The sequence below is a fragment of the Macrotis lagotis genome, chromosome X, assembly GCF_037893015.1.
Source record: "Macrotis lagotis isolate mMagLag1 chromosome X, bilby.v1.9.chrom.fasta, whole genome shotgun sequence".
Lineage (NCBI taxonomy): Eukaryota > Metazoa > Chordata > Mammalia > Peramelemorphia > Peramelidae > Macrotis > Macrotis lagotis.
The window spans coordinates 29,665,427-29,684,212 of NC_133666.1; the positions used below are offsets into that span (position 1 = coordinate 29,665,427).

The 18,786-nt window shown below is 37.5% G+C and overlaps 1 protein-coding gene across 2 annotated transcripts in view; it reads left to right on the top strand.

The window, feature by feature from the left end:
* The window catches only part of CCDC160 (coiled-coil domain containing 160), a 116,586-nt gene that overhangs the window by 21,460 nt on the left and 76,340 nt on the right, over positions 1 to 18,786 (top strand). The window lies entirely within an intron of this gene.

The window sequence follows — 18,786 nt, forward strand, 5'->3', positions numbered from 1 at the left end:
GGGTGTGCCCTCCTACTGGGGAATTACTAAGCAAAATCTGGCATTTGAGCATAATGGAATATTATTGTACCAAAAGAAATGATGAAATGGGATGGTTTCAGAGAAAACTAAGACCTCTATATGCTGATACCAAGCAAAGTGAGCAGAGCCAGAACAATCTAGAAAATGATATGACAGAGAAAAATGATTTTGAAAATCTTTAGAACTTAATGCAATGAAAAACCATGAAAGAAGGGGAAATATGCCACTTATCTCCTTGAACTGATGAACTTAAAATACATAAAGAGACATTTTTGGCCATGGCTAATAGGAGAATTCGTTTTGCCAGACTACAACTGTATATTGTGGGCTTTGTTTTTCATTTTAAAAAATTTATCAGTTTGGAAGGGCAGAGAAGGTGGAGGATGAGACAGACTAATTTCTGAAAATGCTTCTTGTTTGAAAAAATTAAAAATTACGTAAGAAATCCCTTTCTAGATCAGTAGGACTTCCACAAAGCATGTGCTTCTCTGTCACAGCATTCAGAACCCCAGGCTCACTTCCATGCTCTGAGAACCAGTGCCTGAGGAGACTATTTTGGTAGATCTTGCAAAGATGGATTAGAGAAGGATGAGATTGGAGGCAGGGAATACATTTAGATTTATGACAGCAGTTCCAAACTAAGATAACAAAAGACTGTAGTATAGAGGTCATTGTGTTTTTTCTAGTCTTCCCCGGCCCTTTTCTGCATTGTTCCTCTGTCTGAGCAGCCTTGCTTGCTTCCAGCAGCTCTCACCTCCAAATCACACTCCTAAGTGGGTGTCCTGGATCCCTACACCCTGGAGGACTCTCATTCACTATCCTCCCAGCTTGGTTGTGACTCCCAGCTCCTTTCTAGGATTTGACAGTTCTCCAAATGTCCAGCAGATGGCACTCGTCTTTTTTCCTGAGGCCCAGATCTTTAATTCTGGCTCATTCAGGGTATTCCCCCCGAAACTTTAACAAACAACAAACAAAATTCATGTAAACTTTGATTATTCTTAAGTTTTCCTTAGTACTGCTTAGTTGAATTAACAGAATTGGGTTATTTCTAGGAACTAGTCAGGGGATTAATTTAACTGCCTAAAGTCAACACTGTCGTCACAGCCTCAAAGATTGCCTGAAAAATCTGGGACCCTTCTTGCACTCTGCAAGTCAGTTTCCATCTTCTCTCCAAAAAGCATGTATTCAGTACCTACTACGCACAAAGCACTATTAGACACTTACCAGTTACTGAATAAAAATAATAATATAGGATTATTGATTTAGAACCTTAAGGAAACTTGGAGCCTTCAAGGCAAACCCCGGTATTTTATAGGTATGGAATAGAGGCATTAAATGACATATTCAAGGCCACACAAATGTCTGAGGTGGGATTTGAACCCTTCCTAACTCCAGACTCCAAGGGTCTATCCACCACTACTAACTTCTTGGGTTATAAGCAGTTGAGTGTATGTATAACTGGAGAAAAGGGAGAGAGATTAACCATTTGGGCAATCTGTATGTGCTGAGTCTTAAAAGAAGGTAAGGAATCAAAGAGGATGAATTAGGGGCAGCTAGGTGGCGCAGTGGATGGAGCACCTGCCCTGGAGTCAGGAGTACCTGGGTTCAAATCCGGTCTCAGACACTTAATAATGACCCAGCTGTGTGGCCTTGGGCAAGCCACTTAACCCCATTGCCTAGCAAAAACCTAAAAAAAGAGGATGAAGTAAATATTCTAGACCTGAAGGACAGCCCGAGCAAAGGCACAGAGGTAGGAGATGACAGCCCACGTTTGAGGTTCAACCAATAGGCCAATTTGGCTACACCTAGAATATGTTATGAGAAATGTGAACTAAGTATAGAAAGGGAACCTGGAACCCAATTATGGGGAAATCTTTAAGTGCCAACCTGAAAAGGATGTATCTTATCTCTGAGGGAACAGGGATACCCTGAAGATTCCTGAACTGGAAGGTGAAGTTGTCAGAATTGGCAGTTGTGTGGATAACAGATTAGAGAAATGTAAAGAATTACAAAAGCCTGTTGTATTGATTGTTGATGATGAAGAAAGCCTTTGATTCAGTCCAACAAAGTGTGTCACTTCCTTTCTCAAGTTCCCAACCTAGAAAAACCTTCCCCTGAGAGGCCATGTCTCATCTTATCTCTGGACAGTCCTCCTTCCTAGCCCTCCCAGAGAATTCTTCACTCTGAGGACAGGCTCTCCTGATTGGTTACCACTCAGATCACTCTCTTAGGATGGGCCTCCCCTATGCTTCACTTTATTCTCCTGAGTTCTACTCTCAAGCTACCTTGTCCTTGAAGAAACCTTCAACCTGAGGCATCTCTCTCCTGATTGGTGGCTGCCTACCTATACCACTCTTAGGATGGGCTTTCACCAAGCTTCCCTTGATTCTAAGATTCTCCTTCTCTACAGGTTCCTTCCTTGACTTTCTAGCTTCTCCCTTTCTTTAAGTGAGATTTAGGTTCTGTCTCAAGTAAGGACTATATAGATTGCTCATATCTTCTATCCTGGGGTGATCAGCAGAGTGCCTAACATATAGTAATAACTTGATAGAAGTTTTGTCTGATTATCTATCATCCATATACCAGAATCATTTAAGATTCTTTGGAATACATAATAGAAATTGTTAAATGAGAATTTTTTTTAATCTGGTAAATTATAAAATATTATAGCTTTGCCACTGTGGGGAGGGAAGTCCAGTGTGGAATCCAAGCTGAAGAGGTATTCCTTGTGTATGAGATCCTCCAGAGGAGGGCTACCCAACCTTTTAGCTCCTCTAGTACGCACCACCCAAAAAAAACTTAGGACAGAAAACATAGAATGTGGGCCTTGACACGTTTGCTTGGGTGATTCAGCCCAGAAGAGCTAAAAGGTTGGACACCTCTGCTCTAGATATTCCTATTTGACAACCAACATAGGGGAAATCAAGTAGATGAAAATTGTCTACTGCCCTATCTTGACATGAATTTGGGTGAATAGCCTATTCAGCGTGTCTATTATGCGTATCTGCAATACACAATAAAAATAAACTCTGTGTTGCTCCTAGAATTAAACAGAAGGAAGAGAAAGGGTTGGATTGACAGAAAATTTCAGACATCCTTAAATAACTTCAAGTTTTTCCCCAAATCAGAGGTTCATCTTTTTTCTTGTTAATATTCTGTTGCTATATGGTTGCATGATATAGAATACAAGTGACTCTGAGAAATTGAAAATAAATGGTCCCACAGAGGACAATGTCCATGAAGGGGCTGTCAAATAATACAAAACACCAATGAGGAGCTTCAGAGAAGAAAAAGCTCAAAAGCTATCAGCAGGGTAATGTATCATAGGAAGAAATTTCAATTTAACTCAGTAAAAATTTATCAGGTGGGGGCAGCTAGGTAGTGCAGTGGATAGAGCATCGACCCTGGAGTCAGGGGGACATGAGTTCAAATCCAGCCTCAGATGATTTATAATTACCTACCTGTGTGACCTCAGGCAAGTCACTTAGCCCATTTCTTTAAATAAATAAAATTTTAAAAAATTTATCAAGTGCCCACTATGGGCCAGACACTGAGCTAAGGGCTGGGGAATACAAATAAGAAAAAAGAAATACCCTGCCCTCAACAAGTTTGCAATTTCCTGGGACAACACAAAAAAGAAATTGGAAGGGAGGGAGGGATACCAGGGGTACCTCGAGCATCTCAATCTGTGGAATTGAAACCAAGCAAAACTGTAGATGGATAACTGGTTGAGATGGACTACTTTGTATTTATTTATAAGGCTTCTCTTTATAATACTCATATATGTTGTTTCCCTCATGAGAATACATGCTCCTTCAGCATAGAGATTGTTTTAGATTTTGTATTTGTATCTCCAGCAGCTATTTTGCATGAGGTAGGTGCTTTTCAATGCTTGTTTGATTGATCTCATAATTGCAATTTACATCACTGGAAGGAATATCCACACTGATGAGATCATAGATCAGTTGAATATTTGAGTCCTACCAATGACAAACTATAAGTTGAGAAATTATATAAAAGGTATCATCAAAAAATTCAAAACCTTACCAAAAAAGATAGGTAGAAACTACTATTGTATATAATTGGAAAACAAATAAAATATTTATATAATTTAAACAAAGATATCATCAAGGACAACTATGATTAGCAAAGGAGGTAGGTTAGATAGTCTTATGGGCAAGGGATAATCCATGGACAGCCCAGGAATTTCCAAAACACAGGAAAAAAACAGAAGAAAGTCTCAAGCACGTTGAATAGACTACAGAATCAGAATATCAGAACTCTAGCTAGAAAGATCCTAGTAGTCTATAGAACTTGAATATTAAACCTGGACACATTGGGTGGGTTCAGAAATGTATATCTCATTCTGTACCCTGAGTTCACTATTTCCCTTTCAGGAAGTGGCCAGTTTGTTTCACAGGGTTCCCCTGGGATCAGGTTTGGTCAATTCACCAGATCAAACTTCTTAAGTCTTTTCAAGTTGTTTTGCTCAGCAAACTTGTATAAAATGTCATTCTGGTTCTTCTTATTTTACTCTACTTCACTTGATAGGTATCTTCCCAGGTTTCTCTGAAACTATTCATTTTGTCATTTCTTTTGACCTAGTTTCCATTTCACTTATATGCCAATATTTGTTCAGTTATTTCTTAACTTATAGGTACCCTGTTTCTAGTTCTTTGCTATAACAAAAAGAACTACCATAAATATTTTTGTAAATGTTTCTCTATTTTATCACTATTAGTGGTATCACCAAATCAAAGGATTTCATCAGTTTCGTGATTTTGGAAGCATATTTTAAATGATTTTGGATGCATATTTTAAATTGCTTTCCACAATGGTTAAACCAATTCACAAATCCATCAGCAGTGCATTAGTTTGCCTGTTCTAAGGGTAGAATTTGAAAGTTGTTTTAATTTGAAGTTCTTGAATTATTAGTGATTTGGAGCATGTCTTCACAAATAATCCCTATATCTGATGAGACAGCTAAATTGAGGCTCTAAAGGAAAGGGACTGCTCAGAGTCACAAAGTAGTAAATGGAAGACCCAGGATTCAAACCTAGATCTCCTGAGTCTAGAGTCAGTAGACATTTTTCACTGTACCACACTTACTTCTCTGAACAAACCAAACATTTTGTAGCAAATTATATCACTAGTACTTTCACTGAAAGTAAGGTTGGAGGGGTGGCTGGAGTCAGGAGTACCTGAGTTCAAATCCAACCTCAGACACTTAATAATTACTTAGCTGTGTGGCCTTGGGCAAGCCACTTAACCCCATTGCCTTGCAAAAACTTTTAAAAAAAGAAAGAAAAGAAGGGAGGTAATTGGTTTCCCATGCTTCATTTGATATTAATAATCAGTGTATTATCATACAGTTATCTTGAGTATTGGAATTATCAAAAATGTTTATAGATCTTTAAAATTAAATTTTATTTTTTAATGAGCAAAAATAGATTTTTCTCCTCCTCCTTCCCATCTTTACCACTGAAAAAAGAAAAGTCCAGGGGGTGGCTAGGTGGCACAGTGGATAGAGCACCTGCCCTGGAGTCAGGAGAACCTGAGTTCAACTCTGACCTCAGGCACTTCATAATTACCTAGCTGTGTGGCCTTGGGCAAGCCACTTAACCCCATTTGCCTTGCAGAAACCTAAAAGAAAAGTCTGCAAGAAAGATACAAAACAAATTCCTGCATTGGTCATATGAAAAAATATTTGTATCATTTTGAACTAAGTTCATTATCTCTGTCAGGAAGTAGAAAAATGTTTCATCATTGATCCTCTGGAATAGTGGTCATTTTATTGATCAGATTTCTTTCTTTTTTTTTTTAGTTTTTGCAAGGCAATGGGGTTAAGCCCAAGGCCACACAGCTAGGTAATTATGAAGTGTCTGAGACCGGATTTGAACCCAGGTACTCCTGACTCCAGGGCTGGTGCTTTATCCACTGCGCCACCTAGCCACCCGTTTTCTAAGGTTTTAATGAAACTTATATATTCCAGAATAATAGTATTTCATTGTATTCAAATGACAATTGTATACATATAACATAATTTATGCAATATTTATCAGCTGATAGGTACTCCATTAATTTCTAGTTCTTTGCCACCACAAGAAAAAAAGCCGGCTATATTTTTGTTGATGTAGGATTTTTTCCTTTTAATTTGATCTCTTTGCTGTTTATATTGCATAGTGGTATTGCTGGTTCAAAAGGCATGCAGTTTAGTGATTTATGGGGCATACTTCCAAATTGCTTCCCAGAATGCACTACCAATTCACAGCTCTATCAAGAGTATGTTTGTGAACTTGTTTTTCCAGTTTTTTCAGAAATTTGTCATTTTTATTTTTGTCTATTTGCCAGTCTAATAGGTGAGTTGGAACTTAAGAATAACTTGAATTTGCATTTTTCTAGTCATTAGTGATTTATTTCATTTAAAATATCGAAGTTGGCTTGGATTTCTTTTGGGAACTTACTGTATATTCTTAGACCCATTATCTATTTGGGAATAGCTTTTATTCTTTTTTTTAGGATTTTTTTTTTGCAAGGCAATGGGGTTAAGTGGTTTGCCCAAGGCCACACAGCTAGGTAATTATTAAGTGTCTGAGACCAGATTTGAACTCAGGTACTCCTGACTCCAGGGCCGGTGCTCTATTGACTGCACCAGCTAGCCTCACTGAATAGCTTTTATTCTTATAAGTTTTAAGAAGTTCCTTATATATTTTGGAAATGAGAGCTGTGTCAGAGAAACTTGCTGCAAAGATTTTTCTTCCCTATCCCCCTCGTTTCCCTTTTAATTTCAGCTGTGTTGGATCTGCTTGTGTAAAGATTTTTTTTATTTTATTTACTCAAAGTCATTCATTTTATCTTCTGTCATTTTCTCTTTACATTTGTTTGGACATGAATTCTTCCCTATCTGTAAATCTGAGACAAATTTCTTCCTTGTTCTTCTACTTTGTTTATGATGTGACCTTTCTATCTGGGTAATATACACACTTGGAATTATCTTAGTATATAGTGTGAAGCACTGGTCTAACTCTAGTTTCTGCCAAACCTCTGTCCAGTTTTTCTGATAGTTTTTGTCCAAAAAAGTGAGTTTTGACATCAAAAGCTGGGACCTTTGGGTGTAGTGAATACTATTGCTTTTGTTTGCTTCCCTGTATTATGTACCTAATCTGTTCTGATCAATCAATCCCAATATTCAACCTGTACTAAATTGTTTTGATTATTGCTTCTTTGTCAAATGCTTTTTTTTTATCGTCAAGAAATAATTGCAACCCCATTGGCTAAAAAACATGTATGGTAAGTCAATTAGTTGTTTGATGTGACAAATTTGTTTTGCTGAATTATTGAAATTGTTCGCTTGTTCTGGCACTAATATAGTTCACTCAACAATTTTCTTCCAGGCATAGATTGTATGTTTTCACAAAAAGACATATCATACACTTCATAATTACCTAGCTGTGTGGCCTTGGGTAAGCCACTTAACCCCACTGCCTTGCAAAAACTAAAAAAAAGACATATCATAGGGGGTATTTAAGAGGCAAAGAGGATAGAATACTGGCCCTGGAGTCAGTAGGACCTGAATTCAAATTCAGCCTCAGATATTTGATACTTACTAACTGTGTGACTTTAGGCAAGTAACTTAACCCCACTGCCTTGCAAAAACAAACAAAAAATAAAATATCATAACTCCCTTCATCTGTGAGATTTATATGATACCTTTACTGCATATTTCATCCATAATTTAAGAAAAAAGCCTAATCTGCTACTATGCCTTTATATATACCCTACACTTCTGCCATTCTTGAGTATGACCCAACCATGTCTGTCCTTTAACATATGCTTATATTGTTCTCTCAGCATGAGATCCCCATCTCATTCCTCTTTCTATTTCTACTTGTCGAAATTTTAGCTACCCCTTAAAGTCTGACTCAAATAATACCTCCACCATGAAACCTCTCCTGACCATCTAGGTAGCATTTGAATTAAGTGAATCAATTAAAGCCAACAAATAATTATTGCGAACTCACATATGCTAAGGATCGAGAGGGAATACAAAGATGGATAAGGTAAAGTTATTATTTCCCTTTCTAAACTCCCATAGCACTTTGTTCCTCTCTTTTGGCCCCTTATTGAATTCTGCCATGATAGCTGGCTCTGTCCATGTTTCTTCTCCATCACATGATTTAATATCCATGAAGGAAAAAAAAATTTTAAAAAGAAGAAAAAAACCATCCAAGCAAACAAAAAGTATCCACAAGAGTAGAAATCCATATCTGATTCTTTTCTGTCCTTCAGATCATTACATAGATACCTAGAATGTTGAGACTAACATGAATAAGAGATTAAAGTGAAGAAAAAAGGAGTGTGGATTTGGGTAATCTAGGTTCAAATGACATATATGCCATTTACTATCTGTTTGACCTTGGCCAAGTCATTTCTTTTCTCTGGACCTCATTTGGAGTAGATGATTTCTAAGGTTACCTTGTTTTGATTTGTAATCTTTTATGCCCTTTTAAAAAATACAACAGATATTTCCCAATATCCTCCTTTCTACCCAAAATTCTTCCTTATAATAAAGAAAATGTTAAGACAGATCAATACAGGAAATATATATCTGCCATTTTTCAGTATTCCGTCCTAGTAGACACCCCACCCCTACTTCTGCTGAGTGAAGAGAGGTATGTTTTCATCATCTGTCCTCTGGAACCAGTATTGGAAATGGCCTTTAATTTGAGTTCAGTTGCTTTTTATTTTTACTGTCATTTATATTATTGTAGTAATATGTATAGTTTCCTGGTTCTGCTTTCTTCACTCTGATCAGTTTCATATAAATTTTTTCCATAGGGTTAGGGTGGATCAATGACTTCACTGACATAAGAAACTCCCAGGTGAGGAAAAGCTCCCTACCAGTGCAAGTTAGTACCTTCTCTGAAATCTTTGAGCAGTACTCAGAGCACTAAGAGATTATGTAACTTGTCTAGAATCACATTAGGCAGTTAAATGGCTCAGTGGATAGAGTGCTCTGGAGTCAGGAAGACCTAAGTTCAAATTTGGCCTCAGACATTCACTAGCTGTGTGACCTTAGGCAAGTCACTTAACCTCTGTTTGCTTTAATTAACTGGAAAAGGAAAGGCAGTATCTTTACCCAGAAAATCCAAGATGGGGTCATGAAGAATTGGATAAATGGAAATGACTGAATGACTAAAGAACAACCAGAGTCACATAGCCAACAGATGTCAGAAGTGGGACTTGAACTGTACTGAAGCTATCTAGCTACTATATCATACTGCCTCTTTTCTCGTGTTTGCAAAATTCTTTCTATTTGAAACATAGTGGGATAAAATTCCATTACATTCCCCTTTTTGCTACTGAGATTCCTTTTGGCTTTAAATTCTGTAATTATCTATTGTGTCTAAGACTTTCATTTAATACATGAGAAAACTGACAATCAGAAAATTGAAGTGACTAAAATAATGCCTTGAATAGAGCAGGAACAAAGTCAATATTTGTTGAATGAAATGGAATAGGAAAAATGACTTACTATGCCTTTGAACTAATGTTTCAGTTTATGTTTTTCTGTTCTGATTTTAAGTCCCTGATCTGAGCTTTCTTTTTTTTGCAAGGCAATGGGGTTAAGTGGCTTGCCCAAGGCCACACAGCTAGGTCATTATCAAGTGTCTGAGGCTGAATTTCAACTCAAGTATTCCTGACTCCAGGGCCAGTGCTCTTTCCACTGCACCACCTAGCTGCCCCTGAGCTTTCTTTTTTCAATGATTTTTTTTTCAATTAGTAAGCTTTTAATTTTTTCTTTCACTTTTCCCACTCCTAAGGAGAAAAAAACCCCAAGACTCTTATACCAAATATGCCTAGTCAAGCAAAATTAATTCCCATAGTGGCCATGTCCAAAAACATGTTTCAGTCTGCCTATTTAGTCTCTTGCCTCTCTGGAAGAAGGTAGTTTACTTCATCATTGTTCCTCTGAAATTGTGAGTGGTCATTGCACTGATCAGAGTTAAGGCTTTCAAAGTTGTATGTATGGTATTATTTTTATATAAATTGTTCTCCTAGTTCTGTTCAACTCAATCTGTGTTGGTTCATACAAGTTTCCCTAGGTTTCTCTGAAACTATCCCTTCTATCATTCTTTAAAGTATAATAATATTCCATTACATTTATGTGTCATAATTTGTTTAGCAATTCTCCAACCAATGAATGCCCCTTTAGTTTCCTTTACCATCTCAAAAGGAGCTTTATAAAAATTTTTGTGCATGTGAGTCTTCCTTTTTTATCTCTTTGGGGTAGGTTTAGGCTTAGTAGTACTATGGGTCCAATGGTATGCACAGATTTATAATTTTTTTGTTTTTTCTTTGCAAGGCAAATGAGGTTAAGTGACTTGCCCAAGGTCACACAGCTAGGTAATTATTAAGTGTCTGGATTTGAACTCAGGTCCTCCTGACTCCAGGGCTAGTGCTCTACATACTGCATCACCCAGCTACCCAATAAATTTGGGGGTATAATTCCAAATTGTTTTCCAGAATTGGTCTCAGCTTTCCTATAATTTTAACTAGAGTCAATGAATAGATTCTTCTTTTTTTCTAAGCTCCAAAGCACTGTTCTGTATAAATGGAGGTCTCATCATTGATTTTGAATAGATGTTTGGGATTGTGTAGTGAGGCTTGGGTCTGTTATGCATGGGGGAAAACAGGAAACAGAGAGTGGGAGTGAAGCCTGGAGGAGGGCTGTGGCTAAGTAATGAAAAGATGACTGGGTACAATAGAAAGGACACTCTCTCCCTCCTCACCCCCCAAGTGTTTCAGTCTAAGAACATAAATTTTCGAAACAGCATGGTGGTGGTTAGGAATTCTGGCTTTTGGACATTTGGCTTATGTCTTTCCCATGCCCCCCCCAAAAACTCACCCCCTTAACTTCTTCATCTCTTGTCCTTTTCCTTAGGCAGTTTGTATTACTAAAGGCTGCATTACTACTGGATACACTACATGGTCAATGTAAAATCTGTCCATCAGGAACTCGTTAAGACCAGATGAGTCAAAATATGTGAATAGAAGGGTGAGGAATACATGTCAAAGAAGATAGGTCAGAAAATGTGTCCAGAGAGAAGACAGAGGCCTGGGAGTCTCTCACAAAGTATACAGGTCAGGGAATGGGTTGAGAAAGTAGAGAGAGACCCTGGGAGTCCAGACTATAGGCAGAAGAGCAACAATCTTTCTCCAAGTAGAGACATCACAGAATGTGTTGATAGATTCAAGGATCTTTTCCAAAGTAGATAGGTCAGGGAATGTTTCCAGAAAATATATAAAAAGCCAGAGGTCTGTGCCAAAGAAGATAGTTGAGAGAATGTGTCCAGAGAGTTGACAAAGAGCCCAATGATTGGTCAAAAAGTGAATGGGCCAAGGAATTGGTCTACAGAATAGACCAGTAGTATCAAACACTCAGTAATACTACTCAGCCAGGCTGAATCAGCTTAAAATGGAATTTGGAAATACTGAACAAAATAACTAAAGATACACTAAAACATTTTCTAAACAAAATCAGTATGTGACCCACAAGGATCTTTGTATACAGTTCAGTGACCTTTGTTTCTCTTTATTTGAGGCTACTGGAGTAGCCAGGGGCCCATCCCAAAATGGACAAAGGAGTGTGTCTGGAGAGTACAGAAGAAGGCCAGGCATATATTCCCAAGGGGCAAGATCAAGGAACATGTCAAGCTATCAGTGAATCGACCAGTCAAGAAGCCGCTATTAAGGGCCCACTGGGTTTATAAAGACAAAAGTGCAACATTTTCTGCTTTTAAAGAGCTTCCTCAGGGAGACAACATATACCTATGCAGGTATATACAAACTAGACAGAAGGTGATTGGGGGTGGGTGGGTGAGGACATCTGTAGCTTAGGGGATCAAGGAAGGTTTCAGGGAAAGGTCAGGGAATGTATTAAAACAATAGAGGGAAGGCTAACTGTTGCCAGGTGTAAAGGTCAGGGTAGTAGAAATGGAGTCAGGGATTTGACTAAAGGAAGACTGGTCAGGGAATATAACCAATGAGTAGATGGAAGATGAGGAATCTATCCCTCAGCTAATAGATCAAAAAATGTATTTAGAGTAGACAGAGAGCCAGGATCTGATTGTGATGTGGGCAGTTAAAGGAAGAGAACAGCTAGCGACAGCTATTCCCTAATAAAAGCCCTAATAACCAGAATCAAATATAAGGCAAATTGAGTTTTAAAAGTTTTTAAAAACCTGGTCCCTTTTTACCTTTCCTGTCCTCTTACACCTGTACTTTCATCCATATTTATTTCCTATGTTCCATACACTGCTCTCCTTCCCAACCTCTCTTATAATCTTTGACCTTTCTTAAGCCTCAGCTGCAAAATCCCTTCTTCCAAGAGGTTTTTTCAGTGTACTCTAGCTACTAGTGTCATCTCCTCCAAGATTAGCTCTATTCGAGCTTCGTATTAATCTTATACATTGTGGTTTTATATATATATATATATATATATATATATATATATAATATAGATATGTACATACTTGTATATTTATACATATATATGTGTATTCACACATGTGTATACATATATTTATATTATCTTTACCAGCTAATGACAACCTAAGTGTTTTGGGGATTTAGCCTACCAGATTTTGGTTAAGCTGATAAGAATTAATTACTATTCCTTTACTCATGTGCCTCAGAACAGAAATTTTAGGTAGGGTATGCTGCCATTTTTCTATCAGGTACAAAGTAGGTTGGGGATAATATCCATGAAATTAGTTAACAGTCTTTTTAGCCATGATCTATCCTCTTAAAAAAATAAATGGATCAAGAGTGAATAATTTGCACCTCATCTTAAAGACAATTCTTTTTAATATCATTTATTTATGTTTTTGCAAGGCAGTAGGGTTAAGTGACTTGCCTAAGGTCACACAGCTAGGTAATTATTAAGTGTCTGAGAACAGATTTGAACTCAGGTTCTCCTGATTCCAGGGTCAGTGCTCTATCTACTGTGACATTTAGATGCCCCAATATTATTTAGTTTGGGTTTTTTTTGTTTGTTTTTTGTAAGGCAATGGGGTTAAATGGCTTGCCCAAGGCCACACGGCTAGGTAATTATTAAGTGTCTGAGGCCGGATTTGAACTCAGGGACTCCTGACTCCAGGGCCGGTGCTCCATCCACTGCACCACCTAGCTGCCCCATGCCCCAATATTATTTAACAAAAATAATAAAACCTCAATTTTTAGCCACCAAAAATTTTGCACATGATCTTAGAGGGAAAAGTCAGAAAGCCTTATTGGGTAAACATCAAGAGGATAGAATGTAGAAGTGATTTGCCAGGGGCAGCTAGGTTGCATAGTGGATAGAGCACCCGCTCTGGAATCAGGAGTCCCTGAGTTCAAATCCGGCCTCAGACACTTAATAATTACCTAGCCGTGTGGCCTTGGGCAAGCCACTTAACCCCATTGCCTTGCAAAATCTAAAAAAAAAAAAAATGATTTGCCATTTTAGGGAAAACAATTTTAGCCACTCCTTAAAAATCAATATTACAGTTGGTCAGATAAAACAGAGGAACACCTCTTGGATGAGGAAATGAGAGGGTAGTGCTGGAGGATACAGGTAATAACTTATTGGGTCTGAAGAAGGGAGATGGACAGGAACAGAAATTTGCTACCTTGCCTTTGGGGTGGTGAGGGTAAGGACAGAACATTGGGAAGCAGATCAGAAAAGGATGGGTAAGAATTAGGCATAGGCAGCAGAAAAATAACCATCTGGTAACACCAAGAAGCAACCTCACAGATGCAGAATAGGGTCAAACATAGATTTGCAATAACCTGTACTCAGGAAAAGGGAGACTGGATCCTTCAGGAAAGCTACTTCTTCAAGAAGAAATTGTCCATCTGGGAAGCATCTTCCCCTTAGGGGGAAGGAAATGGTTGAGACTCTTGAAATAGTTCAGTTGAATAAAAGGGTCAAAGGTTCAAAGGAATAACATGACAACAACATGGATGTGATGAGTGCAAAGACAAATGACAGAATTGTGCTCTCGTCCCCCAGAGTAGGGTTACAGAATCCTGCAACCCATTACTTCCACTGAGAATTAACATTTCTCAGAATGTATTCTAGAGAATCCTAGATGGTGTAATAAGAAAGCCAAGTTGGAAAAAAGGAATTACAAATGAATGTCCCTGAAGCAGAAGAATGAATGGGATGGCAGGAAGGATTAGTTATATAAATTTTAGTTGAGCTAGGAAAAGAAAAATATAACAAAAAAGAAAATAACAATAAAAATTAAACTCAAGGAAATTGTAATTAGATAATGGAAAAGTGCAGTCCGTTTGGGTACAGGCAACTGGATTCAGTTTATTGTAGGCAAAACAAGCTGCAGAGATAATCTGATGATGTAGAAGAGAGGGTAGATTTATATTAGATTTTCCTGGTGCATGTTTGTGCATACATATGGGGATATATGTATTTAACAGAAGATAACCCAAACTTAGTATGACTGTCAATTGTGAATGGATCAAATTCCTTATTAAAAAGTTAAACATTAGATGAATTGATAATAAAATAAAACCAAAAATTGGGTGACTAAACATAAAACATATTCATAATATAGACATATATAAAGTGAAAATGAAAGGACAAAACAAATACTATTGCTTCAAGTCTTTTTAGGTTTTTTTTTAATGCGATGGGGTTAAGTGACTCACCCATGGCCACACAGCTAGGTAATTATTAAGTGTCTGAATTCATATTTGAACTCAGGTCCTCCTGACTCCAGGGCCCATGCTCTATTCACTGTGCTACCTAGCTGCCCCTGTTTCAAGTCTTAAAAGTAGATCTAGGGGGCGGCTAGGTGGCGCAGTGGATAGAGCACTGGCCCTGGAGTCAGGAGGACCTGGGTTCAAATCCAATCTCAGACACTTAATAATTACCTAGCTGTGTGGCCTTGGGCGAGCCACTTAGCCCCATTGCCTTGCAAAAACCTAAAAAAAAAATGTAGATCTAAGATAAAGCAATAATGAAAACTGATACTATCAAGTACGACAAACTAGAAAATTACATTATGCTTGAAGGCACCAATAGATAATGGAAAATTTATGGTATTGAGCATATATATACACATACACACATACAACAAATAGTATTTGGAGCTAAATTCTTTTTTTTTTAGGTTTTTTTTTTTTTGCAAGGCAAATGGGGTTAAGTGACTTGCCCAAGGCCACACAGCTAGGTAATTATTAAGTGTCTGAGATCGGATTTGAACCCAGGTCCTCCTGACTCCAAGGCCGGTGCTCTATCCACTGCCCCGCCTAGCCTTCCCTGGAGCTAAATTCTTTTTTTTAGGTGTTTTTTTTGCAAGGCAAATGGTGTTAAGTGGCTTGCCCAAGGCCACACAGCTAGGTAATTATTAAGTGTCTGAGGTCAAATTTTAACTCAGGTACTCCTGGGGCAGCTAGGTGGTGCAGTGGATAGAGAACCACCCCTGGAATCAGGAGGACCTGAGTTCAAATCCAGACCTCAGACACTTAATAATTACCCAGCTGTGTGGCCTTGGGCAAACCACTTAACCCCATTTGCCTTGCAAAAAAAGAAAAGTCCTGAACTCAGCTCCTCCTGACTCCAGGGCAGGTGCTCTATCCACTGTGTCACCTAGCCACCCCTGGAGCTAAATTCTTAAAGGAAGAATAGATGCATTGCAGAAAGACATTGATAGTAACACACTGTTGTAGTTCAGTTCTTTTCAGTTGTATCTGACTCTTTGTGACCCCATTTAGGGTTTTCTCAGTAAAGGTACTGGAGTGGTTTGCCACTCTTTTTGCAGATGAGGAAATGAGACAAACAGGGTTAAGTGACTTGCCTAGGGTCACACAGTCAAAATCTTGGAACACTACCAATATTTATTTCCTGTTTCCAATTACAGTTGACAAATTTGGCAGCAGCAATTTGATATTGTCATTTAATTGACTGGACAATGAAAACAATATACAGTTGATTAGCGATTATTTGACACTCTTAAGGAAGTTGCTAGATTCAGCAAAATTTTTGAAAAACTGCCCCCCATCTTGTACTAATGCATATTAATAACCTCAAATGCAAACTATATTTGACCTGACACATTGCCATTAGTCCAGTATACAAAATGAAAGGAAAACACAAATTCTGGATGGGGAAATTTGTCTAAAGTAAGCATTTTTTTTAGGTTTTTGCAAGGCAAATGGGGTTAAGTGGCTTGCCCAAGGCCACACAGCTGGGTAATTATTAAGTGTCTGAGGTCTGGATTTGAACTCAGGTACTCCTGACTCCAGGGCCAGTGCTCTATCCACTGCGGCACCTAGCCACCCCTAAAATATTTAAAACATAAGGCTATAATATCTATTTTAATGTCGTATTGAGGAAATCAAAAGAACAATCAGAAGATACCATATAAAATAATGTTAGTAAAACTTGATAATTCAAATGAAAAGTTGATATCTAAGTGAACAAAACTACAGAGTCCTTAAAGGAATAATGGGAAACAATCAAGCAATTAAATAAACTAAAAAAAAAAAAAACGCCCTTGGTCTGATGGATTTACAAACAAATTTATCAAACATTTAGAGAACAATTAATACCCATTCTACAATAAGTATATCTATTTATATCTAAAGGAAATTGATCCCTAAGTGAATGAAAACAGAATCCTCAAACAAAGGAATAATGGGAAACAATCAAGCAATTAAAAAAAATCTTTGAAAAACATACCTTTGATGAACTGAAGTCTCATCTTATCTGCTCCTCCTTGGAGTCTGGATCTATGCCACCTTTACCAGATTTTGGTTAAGCTGATAAGAATTAGTATTCCTTTACTCCTGTGCCTCAGAACAGTAATTTTTAGGTAGGGTATGCTGCCATTTTTCTATCAGGTACAAAGTGGGTTAGGGATAATATCCATGAAATTAAAGTCTTGTGGGGGGGCGTGAAATTAGTTAATAGTCTTTTTAGCCATGATCTATCCTCTCAAAAAAATAAATGGATCAAAAGTGAATAATTTGCACCTCATCTTAAAAATAAGATACCTATATCTCCCCATCTTAAAAAAAATCTCGTATAGATCTTACTATCCTTGCTAGCTGTTATTCTAGATTTCTGCTTCCCTTTGCAGCACTATTCCTTGGTAAAAACTGTCTAACTAGGTGTGGTGACCCATGTAATCCATCATAAGGGTAGATCACTTGAGTTTGGGAGTTCTAAGCTGCAATATGCCTAAAGCTGATCAGGTTTCTGCACTAAATCCTACACCAATAAGATGAGATGCTGGGTGTGCAGGTTAAAAACACAGTAGGTCAAAACTTCTGTGCCAATAGGGGTGGGATTGGATCTGAGAGTAGTCCCTGTACTTCTAGCCTGGACAAGATAGGAAGGCCTATTTAAAAAAAAAAGAAAAGAAAGTAAAGGAAAAGAAAAAAAGAAAAACTATCTGTGCTAGACACCTCCACTTCTTTTGTTGTCATTCTGTTCTATACCCTCTGCAAACTGGCTTCAATCTCATCAATAGTTATCAAGGATCAAAGTGACCAATGTTATCTCAATTGTCAAATATAATGACCTTTTCCCAATCCTCCTCTTTCTCCAAGTCTCTGGAGCACTCAACTCTGTTTGTGCACCTCTTCCTGTATGCCTCTCCTCTCTGGATGACTGTGACACTATTTTTTGAATTTCTTCTGATCTGTGTGAAGGTTCCTCAATCTCCTTTGCAAAGTTTTTTTTTTTTTGTTTTAATGGTTGCTGTTGCTTTGAATATACTTAATGAACACAAATGGAGTCAGAATGGAAAAGTTTATGGAATGGAATGAAATAAAAACATCAAAATTTTCTTGCAACACATCCACTATTTATTTCCTGTTTCCAATTACAGTTGACAAATTTGGCAGTAGCAATTTTGTATTGTCATTTATTTGACTGGACAATGAAAACAAAATACAGTTGATTGGCTATTATTTGACATTCTTAAGGAAGTTGCTAGATTCAGCAAAACTTTTGAAAAACTGCCCCCCCATCTTGTACTAATGCATATTAATAACCTCAAATGCAAACTATGTTTGACCTGGAGCATTGCTATTAGTCCAGTATACAAAATGAAAGGAAAACACAAATTCTGGATGGGGAAGTGTGTCAACCAAAATAAGCATTTTTAAAACACAAGGCTATAATATCTATTTTAATGCTATATTGTATTGAGAAAATCAAAAGAACAGTCAGAAACTGCCATAAGAAACTACCATATAAAATAATGTTAGCAATACTTGATAATTCAAATGAAAAATTGATATCTAAGTGAACAAAACCACAGAATCCTTAATCAAAGGCATAATGGGAAATAATCAAGCAATTACAAAAATCTTTGAAAAACATGCCTTTGATCTAATGGATATACAAAATAATTCTATAAAACATTAAGAGAAGAATTGATATCTATTTTATCTTAACTATATCTATCTATTAAAGAGAAATAATTCTATAATTCTCCCCCAAGTCTTCCCCACTCCCCCACCCCATTCAATTCAGTTCAGAAGAGTTAAAAACCCAGAGTTGAAGTCTCATCTTATCTGCTCCTCCTTGGAATCTGGATCCATACCACATTCACAATAGATCCTCCAAGGCTCTATCCTGGGCCTTCTTCTTCCCTGTTCCCCGCCTTTCCTTTTTTTTAAATTTTTTTTTTTAAATTTGAGGCACTACACCACTTAGCTGCCCCCCTTTTAACAGCTTATTTAAACATT